We start from the raw sequence: 13,445 nt of genomic DNA on the forward strand, positions 1-13,445 counted from the left end.
GGGTGACGACAGTTGAAAAACAGCACTTTTTATTATCTTCTCCTTAGAGACATAAAGTAAGTCACAGGTAAATATGGAAACTTTTGCAATTGTTTCTGTTTTTCTAATATTTTAAACATAACATGAAAAATATTGAATTTCATACGTGTAATACTTTTCCTATTGAAATGGTTACTTTAAAATTTTTCTTTATAAAATATATCCCCATAAAATAGGGCAAGCAAGACAAAAAATTACAAGTTCCTTTGATATATTTCTGATTGTACTAGACTGGATAATATTACTCATAAGAGTTAATATTTGTTGAATTGTTGTACTGTGCTAAGTTATTTCTATACATAATGTTTTCTTAATCTCAGGATAGCACTTTGAGCTATGAACTATTAAAATCGCCATTTTACAGGTGTGGGAAGAGAAGCATACTATATATATCCCATGAAGTCAGAGACATTGCCAGTCTTATTCGCTGCTGTCTTCTGAGCATTTAAAATAGTGTTTTGCACATAATAGGTACTCAATATATATTTACCGAATTAATTAATACATGAAAGTAACGTGTCCAAGGTTTTATCGCAAGTGGATTCAGCTCTGAGCCCAGAGCACGTGCTCTTATTCTGTACGCGGTACCACTGAAAAGGGACGGCTTCATTCAATCCTCACGGTACCTGCACACCATCGATGAGGTTCCACCAACAGGAAAATGCAAAAAGAGCAATTGAGATGAATGGAGTGGGGGGGGAGATGAGCTATATCAAAAGGGGAATCCAAATGATTGCTTGGATGTCTCCCCAGTGCTGTGATGCAAATGTATTATTACCATTCATTCGAACAAGCATATCTGACCCTACATTTCAGATTCTGGCTGCACCACATAACTACCCCAGCTCTTGGCCTAAGGAATGAAAGAATCAGGACCTGGAAGGAACGGTAAGGGTCAGTGAGTGACTCTGTCCAAAGCTGGTCCCTTCTACATCAAGCCAGACTTAGCTTCTTCTGGAGTCCAGAGAGTTCATACTAAGTGCGTTTTTGTCATATTGGCTTTTCCATCTGTTTCTAGGAGAAATTGTATCTATAAAGAAACTGTGAATATATGTACCACAGTCATATCCAGATGTTATATAATCTGACTACATGGGGAGAAATGAAAAGACAGGGAAAACTGGTCAGGGGAAGCAGTCAGCTTGATAAGCGTAAATTTCCAGTGAAAACATAAGGGAACCAAGAGTTGGTAGCAAGGAATTAGAGATCAAAATGCATTAAGTAATATTCAAGACAAGTTATTTTCTATTGTAGTGTAACAAACCACTCCAACATTTATTTAGTGGATTAAAAACACTTATCTCATGATTCTGAGGGTTGGGTGGACTCTGCTAGAAGGAACTCTTGATTACCATTGTGTTAACTGGGACCACACATGTGGCTGTGTTCTACTGGGAACTCTGGGAGCTGGAACACCCAAGATAGTGTCACTCATATGTCTGGTGCATCAGCTGGTGGCTGAAGCCCCTGCAGGTACGCAAGTGGGTACCTCTTGTCTAGCCTATGCTTCCTAACGTGGCTGGATCTCAAGAGAAGGTGACAAAGAAACACCGTGGTGCAGAACTGGCACGGCATCCCTACTGTCACATCCTGTCGGTCAAAGCAAATCACAAATCTATCCCATACGGATGGCATGCGCAGAAATGGGGGGAATTGGTGGCTTCTTTGCTCACAACTTCCCACATTCGCTATAACGTGGTACTTCAAATCATTGGCTCATGTTAATTTTGATGACTATCTTTCCAATTCTCAGGTGAGGAAACTAGTGCTCAGAGAAGTTGTCCAAAATCATCATCAGCCTGTTAGTCACAAAGCCAGGAATAGAATCTCTGTCCCTTAGATTGCAAAGCCTGTGTTCGTTTCAATTATGCCACAGCAGCTCTCATTTCTGCAATGTTTTGTTAGCCATATTTGCAGCATTTGGCCATTTAGTGGTAAACTTAAACTTTTGAGTTCAAAGCCTTTAGAAATAATCTTGTCCAGCCCCTTCATCCCGCAGACGAAAAAAGGATAGCAGCCTAAGTAAGTTCAAATTTACACAGGAAGTCCACTCTCTGTTCTGGTGTGCTAACCTTTTATACCACAGTCCAAGCCAAGGTCCAATACTAGCCTAAGGAGTTGGAAGGCCCATAGAAATCCCAAGCTCATCCACGTAATCCAGATGTGCTTGCAGGGCTGTGCCTGCAGCGCTTTCCCAGGAGACAGAAGTAAACCAACAAGTATTTTTTTTTTTACCTGCCCTGTGTGATCAGGAGCTAGAGGGAGAAGGGGAGTCCTGAGGTGACAGGCTGAGAATCTATACAGGAAAAGTGACACTAGCGCCTGGCTCATTCAGCCTTCTTTTGGGATCATTTGTGAATAATGCTGTTTGCCTCTGGGCTTGTGTCAGGACAACTGTCTCTGAGAGGGGAACAGTCTAAGAATTACGGATGTATCTTCCATATCGTTTATTTGGTCAGCGTTAATAATTCCTGTGTTGTAATGCAACAGAACAATAGCTGGTAAAGTTAGATCTTAAAACTGCAGAAAATCCGAGCTCACAATTATTATAGCAATATGGAGTTTCAGTGTTCTAGTAATGTCTGGGGAGCTGAAGTGACCCATGGTCCGGAAACCAAGGAACCATCACAGCAGCAGGAAGTCTACTTGCCTCTAAGGACTATAAAGCACATTAAGACCCAAATACACTATGGTCTCTTAGAGGTAGCAGGGGCATACTCGTACAGCAGTTCAGGGGAAAGGAAGGCTTTTGACTATGTTTCCGCCACTTGCTGACTGCTGATTTTGAGCAGATAATTTTACCTCTCAGAGTCTTAGTTTCCTCATTAGTAAAAATGGGGATAATAATAGTACCAACCTCATAGAACCATTGTAAAAGAGCACTAAATGAGGTCATGTGGATGAGTTTGTATCCAGTGAATAGTAAGCATGCAATAAATGGTAGCCATTATTATTTTTTTTAATTATCATCTCAAAGGACTACTATGAGGCTTGAACTAGACTATACGTGTTAAGCCCCTGGCTAGGACTTGGCACATGGTAAGAGCTAAATAAATGAGGGCTGTTACTATCAATATTAAGGAAAGGATAGGGAGTCACTAAAATATAGAGGACTATTTTATAATATGGAAGTATATCACTACGTAGCGTTAAAGAGCAAACATGAGATGCAAAAATATGTGCAGAAAAACTCATTTCCTGCAAATAAATAAATAAAGTGTGTCTATAAATCCATAGGAAGAAGACTAGAAAAATATATACCAAAAGAGAGAGGCCATATGCTATAATGGTTAAAATTGTAGATTCTGGAGTTAAACGTCTTACATCTTAATCCTCATATTATCATTTATTAGCTGTGTTACCCTGGGCAAGTTATTTACTGTCTCTGTGCTTCGCCTCTTCATCTGTTAAATCTATTTAATCATATGGTTGTTTACCATACTGTATTAACATTAATACACGTAGAGGGTGAGTAGAGAATGAAGATAGGGAATATATAAAATGGAGTCATTTTAACTAAGCTGCTAAAATGATTGACATTATGAAGGTTGAAGCATGAAGAAAGACTCCATTCTTGTTCTAACTAGCCGGAACTTAACTTTTTGAAATTCCCAGACCTGTATCAATGACTGGATATACATCTGGACCTCTAAATAACCCTCTAATTATCCCCTGAAGGACTCACATATCCAGAACACCTAATTACCCCTTAATGGACTTATGTATATATCCATTATCCAGACCATTGGGACCTGACCAGATCTCCTGGCATCTATCTTCCAGACAACCTGGCAACCATCATTCTGACTACCTGACATCTGATTGAAAATTGTTCTGGGCCAATCCTAGGACTAAGAATGCAGGACTGATAATTCTGAAGAATGTACTTCTTACTAAAAGAACTTTTAACTTTTCTTTCTTCTTTGGAACACTTCTTGGGTTTTTGCCTAGCTGTGTTCCCAGTTTGCAAACTCCAGAACCTTGAATAAATCTCTACCATTTATTTCTAGCAAAGCCTCCAGACTCTTTCTGAGTCCTACAGTTTTGATAGTGCTACGTGTGTATATTAGTGTGTCTTGGCAAGATTATTGGGAATTTGTTTCTATTTTCTGAATTTGAAATTTGTTAATTTTAAAAACTGAAAAATCAAGGTTGAACTCAGTCGAAGCAGTGTTTCTCAAGCTTTTTTTCATTGTTTCTCCCTAAAGCAACTTTGTAGCCTTTTTTTTCCCCGTAATTGCCCCTCTTTCATGAAATTTTAACACCACACATATATTGTATATACATTTATGTACTGCATATATATCTGTGCTATAGTCATAAAAATTGTAAGTTTTTTTTTCTCCTTCCAAGAAACAATTTTGCCTCTGGGAGTGCAGGGGGTGGGATGGGCGTGTGGGCAGGTTGGGGGCATTGGGAGGGTGGGGAGCGACCTCATCCTCATTGAGAATACATGAGGTAAAATGAGAAAAACAGCTAAATATTGATGGTCAAGGAAGAAAGAGCTAGTGTCCAGGAAATTTAGGTCAAAACCCTGACCCCAGCAATTCACATGCACGAACCTATTCTTATTTAATGAGTTATTCACCATCAAGGCGGTTTTAGGTTTTATACTTAGAATAGAAATAAGCAGGCAGCCCTGCCTCCAAAAATGCCCATTGAGAAGTGAGAGTAGCTGTTGAGAGAGTAGAGGTGTTAAGGTAAGGAGTATTGTTCACTATACAGCTTCATTAATTTTATGTGAAGAGTTTTTAGAGCCTCAAACTCAAACACATTTAGATGTAAGTGCAAAACTGCATTTGAAGCCAGATAGAATGCTAAATTTGTCACTCTGCTACATCCTCTTCAGGCTTCTGAATCACAAAGGTCGAACATCATGATTTCTCAAAGTGGCTCCTGACTCCAAGCTTCAGAATCATCTGGAATGCTGATTAAAATTCGGGTTCCCAGGTCCTCATCTAGACATTCTGATTCATTACCTATGATGGGCATATGGGGAATTTATGTTTTAACAAGTTCCCAAGATTTTAGTAGACACAGTATATAATAAGAATGCTAATGATAATAACAGCTGAAAATGCATGGAATGATTACTCTGAGCCATATTTCAAGACTTCTGCTCTATCCCAAGGAAAGGGAAAACCCAGGGAAGTGGATCAACATTGGATTTCTTTAAAACCTTTCAAAGTAAGGTTCAAACCACTTATAATTTGATTTTAAAAAATTAAGATGTGTGATGCTTCTTCCACTCTAAAAGTCATGCAGAATTCCTATCGGTCACAGTTTCATTATTCTTTTTAAACACCGCATCACACAGCTGGCTCATAACATAATTGTGGGAGGGGAGAATATAAAATGGAGAAGGGGCACAGAGGCTAAGAACATGGGGAAAACTCTTCCATAAGTTAGTGGGTTGAGTGCTAAAATGATTGGCCATCAATGTAGTACTGGCTTACGGTTTTGAAGTCTTTTTAGATGCTGCCACTCTTAATACTTTTAAAGCAATTTTAAAACATTATCAGGATAGGATGTTTTATTTCAGGTCAGTGAATAGTTCTGTTCACTTATTTTAGTGGATTCGTGATTGATAGAGAAAAAGGAGTGTTTTGATTTGATAGAGTGGTATATGACACTATGACCTAGGGACCCTGCCTTATTCTATGAGAAATGGTTGGTTGAAAAGGTCTGGACATTACCAAGAACTGGGGAGGTAAATCAACTTCTAAAGAGGAAGGATCGGAATCTGGCCAACCAAAGGCTGACAGCCTTGAACTTAACAACAGCTTAATTTAAGAAAAACAAAAATTAAAAAATACTTTTTTATGAAATAGAACAAAATAAGCAAAACCCTATAAAACTTGAGACTATATTTCATAGGCTTAGAGTAGAATGTACTACAATGAACATTTAAGCGCCACAAGGAAGTAGACATAAATCATCACTTTTTTTTTTTAACTCCTAAAAGGCACCAGGAGTAAGAGAAAATTGTCGTTCAAGGTGTAAAGCAGGCAGCATCCTCCATCCTAGGTCAGACAAGTACACTCACACCCTACACCCTATAGCTTGTCTCATACTGTGAAACTGGTTTTATTGCAAAATCAAGAGACTCATAATGTAAGTCATCTGGCAGATTCCTGAGTCACTGGAGAGATAGTGGACAATTTGCAGAAGTAGGTGATTATATTCTGAAACAGTCATCCAATGTAACCAGATTTGTCAGTAAACATAGTTACTTCCTACCTACTTTTCTGTTTTTACTAAGAAATATAAACGAACTCCTTTGTTCAGATATGTTCAAGTATCTCAAAAACTAGAAAATCCTAAATCACAGCATTCCAACAACTAAGATTGTGAGCATGATACTTAATTTACCCTTTGTGTTTCCATTAATGCGGCATAGTAATAACTATTTCTGTGAGTACATGACACAGAAACAGAACATACCATGGAATTAAGCATTGCGTAAGTGCTAAACAATTAAACGACCTATTTTAAATTTAAAATTACAATGCCTATACACACACACACACACACACACACACACACACACATATATATGTATATATATATGTGTGTGTGTGTGTATGTATATACACACACACACACATATATATATTTTTTTTAATTTTAAGGGCTGGCTGACCCCATTTCCTCCTCCATTGCCATAAATTTCCTATTGACTGGAAAATTCAAAATTGATTTTAAATTTGACAAGATTTTCTGTTCTGGAGAATAAAGACCCTATATTAGTATAAAACAATAATGATTACAATGTGGCCTCTGAATCCTGGACTTAATTTTAAGTGAACAAACTATATAAGAAAAGTAAACATGCAAGAGTGTTTCAGAAAAGGATGACAAGGCTCCAATGCATAAAATTCAGAAACTCAACTATTCTGATTAGCAAAAGTACTTATTTGATTAGATAGCAACTGTCAACATTAAAGGTGTAAAGTGAAAAGAAAAACTCCTCGTGTTATTTAAAGAAGTAATAACCCAATACAATCAAGAACTTTATACAGGTCATAGAAGGAAATAGAAAACTTTAATAAGGTATCTAAACTCTCTCATTTCTTACATTGAAAATGACTGGTCTATATGCTAATGACTCTCAAAATCTTTATCCCTAGAACTACTCTTACTCGAAAATTCCAGCACCATATAACACACGTCCTGTTTGATATCTCCACATAGATGTGCTACAGATGTGTCCCTTAAACACAACTTATGCAAACCGGAAGAGATCATCTCTCCCCAACCCTTCCCTAATCTTACTTCTCTTCCAGTGTTCTGCCTTTTAGTGAAAGGTGTGGACCCCTAGAAGAAAGATTCATTTGATGTAAACCCCGAGAAAGAATTTATCTGCTGAGGTGGACTCCCCACGGACAACTAAGCTCCCAAATGTTAGGAGTAATAAAGAGTAGCAGCCATTTGCTGACAATGGCTCTTCACATACTCTGTATAGTGGGAAGAACTTCAGACTGAACTCTCGGCTTCCCCCACTATTCCTTGCGTATTTACACTATCTGAGTCAACCACTACAGGGAAGCCCTGGTTTTGTCCTTTGACCAATGGACTGAGATCTGCCCCATCCAATCAGAACTGTGCAAATAATGCCCTCATTTGCATCTATACAGACCAATCAGAACTGCACAATTTAGGTCAATTAGAACTGTACAATTTGGAAACCTCATTAACATAATATAGACCAAAATGGGAACTGTGGGTGGGAAAATTCTCTACAAAAGGTGAAATTCTCTACAAAAAGGTGATTCTCTACAAAAAAAATTCTCTACAAAAGGTAAATTCTCTCCTTTGCCTCAGTGGAACACACTTTTGGTTGCTACCTGAATCTGTGTCTCCTGGGCTGCAGCTCTTTTTGCTCAAATAAATGTTTTTATTTTTCATTATTATCTAAAATTAATTTTGGTTAACAAAGTTATCAAAATTGACCAGATTTCCTAAGCCAGAAGAATGTTATTCCTGATCTGCCATTTCCCATGTGTCTTATATCAGATTGAGACTCCCTGCTATTTCTAGTTTCTATACATCTCTAGAGTACTATACTGGTTGGGGTCCAGTAACAAAAACCACACATGTTATTTTAACAGAAACAATTTAATATAAGGATTAGGTTAAGAGGGCATTGGAGAACTGAACAGGTAAGAGGGAACACTGAGGTAACAGAAAGAGAATTGCAGGAGCAGCTACCACCCCTTGGACTGGGGGAACAAACAGCAAAGATTGGGGTTATCAGAATTCAGGAGCTTGAGGAAGGACCCTGAAATTCTTGGGACCCAGGCCTTGAGGAGGGGCTGTTGTCTGGTTGCTGCTACTCCAGGAGCTCAGAAGAGGGGTTGTATCAAGTTGAGTTGTGGGAAGGAGACAGCTGGTGATGGCACCTCTGAAGGATATGATTAGGCTGGTTCAGGGAGTGCAGAAAAAACAAAAAGAACAATTATTGTTTCTAGAATGAAGTGCTATGTTAGGCTTCTGCTGATAGGATCAGCAAACATGTAGAAGTGAACAGGTCTCCTTCATCCTCCCTAGCTTTGGGGTCTCCCTTGAATGTTTCCCATTGGGAGAACCTAACCAAAGAGCAGTGGGGAGGGAGGTGGAGAAGTGTAGCTTTCAGAGTGCTGCTGTGAGCCTCACAGAACAAAATATAGAGAAGTGTGCTTGGAGCCCATAGATTGCAGCTGTCAAACGATAAAACTAAAACAACTTAGTCATTGGTTTGATGTCCTTTATTCAAGGGAAAGCAATCCATGGATCGAAAGGGAGTATAGCGTCTCACAAAGGGGAGCATAGTGGGTCTTCCAAGGAGTATTTGGGCAACAGCTAGTAAGCGAGTATTTTAGAAGAGGCAAGAAGAAAACAGGGCATGTTTTTTTTTTTTTTCTCTTTGTAATGTTAAGTGCCTGACTTAAGCTTTCATTGTGGGGGTGATATAGGGAAGGAGTATGCGGACTATTTTTACAGAAGAAGAAACTAGGAAGTTGGATTCCAAGCCTGCTGCCTACATGATGTAAGACACAAAACTCAGGCAGATGTTAATCAATCATATAGCACGAACTACCCAAAGACTAGAGATTCCATTATGGCCATTCCTGTAGTAAAGCCCACTGCAAATGTTGGGACGGTTTTCTCCTACAGGCCCCCAGCTAGGAGCTCCATCCCTGTCCTCCGATACTAATCGGATCTGTCTCCTGCAAGCCCCCGGCTCAGAGCTCCATCCCTCCTCCTCCCATACCTTATTATCGGAGATGTCTCCGGTAGGCACTGTAGTTAGAGGCCTCCCTGTCAAAACAATGTTGAGCGTTCACAGCTGCTAGAGACAGACCTCCCCAGCACGCCGGCCAGATTTCCCCCCAGCCTGGAGGCCTAATCATATAAAACAAAGCGCCCGACCCCAGTTAGTGCTCAGTTCTTTGGGAACAATCCCGTTGAGCCTGCCGGCATAATAAAGCTGTGTTCTCCCTGATCTCTGCATGTCACTTGAGTCTCTCGGTCTTCGTCATTTTCCGCAACACAAGTAAAACACAGGTTGCTCCTTACAAAAGTGAAAAGACAAACCTGCCCCTATTCTTCTTACATCTTACAGATGTTAAAGATAAACTTACCATTGTTCATCTTTCCTCCTTTCCTTCAGACCAATACATTTTCCATGGAAACAGAAAACACACATAAACCCTAGCCCCAGGGATGGAGGGTGGTCTCTTCCACTAACAATTAGAGACTGCCACTCTATCTGAGCAATGGCCGTTCTTTTCTTACTCTCTGCTAAATAAACTTACTCTTACTTTAAACTCTATATTGGCTCAACATTTGAATTCTTTCCTATGTGAGGCCAAGCACCTTATTTTCCTGTAACAGAAGAATCCACTTCAAAGAGGCATTTACTTCAAAGATGGCTCTCTGGAAGAAACACATTGCCAGCCACACAACTAGACAGAGAACCAATCTGCGTCCCCCCCACTAAGACCCTGTGTTTTAGGGATCTTGGTTGATTTCAATAACTGTCCATTTGGGCCACAAGTTTTTTTCTCTCCCCACACTTTAAATTCTCTCTCTTATGTTTTAAATTCACCAATAAAGAGTGTGCCCAAGAAACCCTAGGCCCCACCCTCAACCCCAATAAAAATAGAAACTCAGGCCTGTGCACTCCAACCTTCCCCCAGGCCTGTGCTTCTCCAATACACACACACACACACACACACACACACACACACACCTCACTTTGTGGCCCCAGGTGTGCTGTGTAATTTCCAGGTCTTGTAAGTAATAAACCTTAATTTTGTTCAGTTTCCTGATGGTTATTGCAGAAGGGTATCTTGCAATCATAGTAAGAATCATAAGGGCTGATTCAGCCACAACACATAGATAGATAGGCTGAGACTGGCACAAAGCTGCCTGATCGGCTAGGAGGTCGGGGATTTCCTTGTAAGGCTAGCAAGTCAGTCAGGGAATTTGGAAAGAATAGTTTGTTTAAATGGATTGGCTAGGGTTGCATATGTGAATTTATTTAAAATAAGGAGACCATTACAGCTTCTTGGCATTTGGGGATAGGCTGGCTGAATAGACTGTTTCTGGTCAATCAGCATTTACTGGGACATAGAAGTTTCAGTTTGCTGACTGGCCCCCCAGGGCAGGAGAAGCTCTATCTTGGGCCTATAAATTTATTTCAACATAGCCTAACAATGTGTATTCAACAAAGTCCTCCTAAACTCCTCTAGAGTTCCTCCTTTCTCTCTATCCTCACTGCTGCTGTCCTGTCTGAGGGACCATCACCTCTCAGATGACCTCATGCAGGAGCCTCCTCACTGGGCTTGTTGTTTTCTCTCTGGCCTGCCTCACATCCACTCTGCATACAGTGGCAAGAGTGATGGTGAAGGGGAGCAAATTTCCCAGCCCAAGATATGTCACTTTGGCTGCAGGATTATATTGAGCTACAGGCAATCAAAACCCAGCATATTCGGGAAAAGTCCTTTATTTCCTCTTCAATTGCCTAAATTTACACTGGAAAATGGACCTGTATGAGAAAGTGAGCTATTACCAGAGATACCTTTCTACCTAAGAAATCCATCTGCATAAAATGCCGACCTTTGTTTTCTGAACATCTTCTCTAGCCTTCCTGTGAATGGCCTTTCAGACTTTTGTACCCCTAACCTCTATCCTTTCCTTAGCTCAGGATATTATATGTTTCCTTTTGAGTCTTCATATCATTACGGGGCTCCCATAGGTACATCGTTAAATTTGTTTTTCTCCTGTTAATCTGTCTTTTGTCAATTTAATTATTAGGCCAGCCAAAGAACCCAGAAGGGAAGAAGGAAAAAAGGATATTTCCGTTTGTATATGACTCAGCAACTCTTATCAATAGAACAGGCACTAACCTAAATCTTCCCTTCTTTACCATACTTTTCCCGGTCACCTTTTAATAACTTGCCTTCTCTCCCTCCCCAGAAGCTCCAGACCCTTTTTTCCTTTAGCTGCTAAGATGATACACTCATATAACCCTAAATTCTAAACACCTTTTTGAGGTAGACATCCCTGACTTTCTCCCATGTGTATATGAAATATACATGTTAACAAACTTTTGTTTTTCTCTTGTTGATCTGTCTTTTGTTACAGAGCCCCAAGAACCTAGAAAGGTAGAAGGAAAAATATTTTTTCCTCCTCTACAACCATATTCCATTCTAACACTATAATTGATCAAGTTCTCTTCCTTCACCTTTAATTGCCCTATTGGCCTAAACGAGGTTTCCTCTACTTTAGTACTATTTTTGGCAGAATTACTCTTAGCTGTCGGAGGCTGTCCTGTACACTGTAGGATATTTTGCAGCATCTCTGGTGGCTTCTACTTTCTAGATGCTAATAGCATGCCTCCACTGCTGGTTGTGACAACCAGAAATGTCTCCAGTCATTGCCAAATATTTTAAATTTTCAGTTAAATACCAATTTTAGTTAAATAACACATAATTTTTCAGTATAAGTGTATCCCATGCACTACTTCAGAAATGTATCTAAAATTCAAATTTAACCAAACATCCTATATTTTTATTTGCTAAATCTGACAGTCCTACCTGGAGGCAAAATCATCCCTGGGTTGAGATTCACTGGCCTAGAGTTAAATATATGTGTTTTACCAATTGCAATGAGTTTTTTAAATTGGTTTGTTTTTAGAGTCCACTTTACATTGAAAGAGTTCACCTTTCATAATCATCGTGTCTACCCTTCCAGATTCTTGGCTGGTACTTCCCCACCTCCATAATAAAAGACTGATTAACAGAAAAAAACAAAGAAGAGTTTAATAATATATGTAATTCATGTATACCTGAGAGACACCCAGGAAAACTGAATAAAACTCCCTGAAATGGCCTACGCCCCCACTTTAAATACCATCTTGAGCTAAAAACAAAAGAAAGATGGTGGAGATTGGCAGTTATGGGAGGTTACCAGGAAAAGCATATAGCAAACACGGGTAAGGTTTGTTATGCAGGGTCTATGCTTCCTCCACTATGAGTTTCCAGAGATTTAGAGTCATCTTTCTCCTCCTAGTACAGACTGGAAGACACCTTTACAAATGGTAGTTTCATTTATAAATTTAAATACTCCTTACAAAAGGTTAAACGCTACTCTATTTTCAGAGACTCTCCTGTGTGTCTGCCATGGCTCAAAAATAATTAATTCAAAATAATCTTTATACCAAAGATGCACATTTTAGAGTGGCATGTATGCTACCCTTCATGATACAGTGAAGAGAGAGATGCAGGAGAATCCAAATAGATGAGTTGTTGCCCTGATAGGAAATTAAAGAAATCTTCGAATTCAGTCAGGGAGGAAAGAGCTTGGGCAAGGAAGCTAGCAGCAACTTTAGCAGAGAGGTAATGAGAATGAAGAGTTCTGTCCACACAAGTTAGTTTTAAAAACATTACAAAAGAAGCTAAAAGAAGTTACAAAAGATTTGCATAAGAGAGTGATGGACCCAATGGAAATAACAATGTTTAAGTCAATGGGAAAACAGCTTAAATGTCTTAAGAAACTGAAGAACTGCAAATCAAAGCGAGCCAAAGAGGAAGTCAGCTGCAATCTTAGAGGCCATTGCAGACTTCCGTCTCCAACAGAATTAGCAAATTTTGAAACTCCTGCAAGGTTGGCCCCAAGTTCAAGTCCACAGTAAAGTATGTAATTCTTGTTATAACAATTATAAAAATGACTCATGACGTCCATCACTGGAGTAGGTAGAATTTCCCTGAATAGGCTCAGGATTTGAATCCTGGTCCCTAATCTTGACCACCAAAGAACCTTAATGGAAACAATCACGTCAATTTGTTTGGAATGATTGAACTGTTTCTTTCATGGGTGTATAGGTATTTTAATTCTGAGAAAATTTAACATTCTGCTAT

This window comes from Rhinolophus ferrumequinum, chromosome 16, assembly GCF_004115265.2.
Source record: "Rhinolophus ferrumequinum isolate MPI-CBG mRhiFer1 chromosome 16, mRhiFer1_v1.p, whole genome shotgun sequence".
Classification (NCBI taxonomy): domain Eukaryota; kingdom Metazoa; phylum Chordata; class Mammalia; order Chiroptera; family Rhinolophidae; genus Rhinolophus; species Rhinolophus ferrumequinum.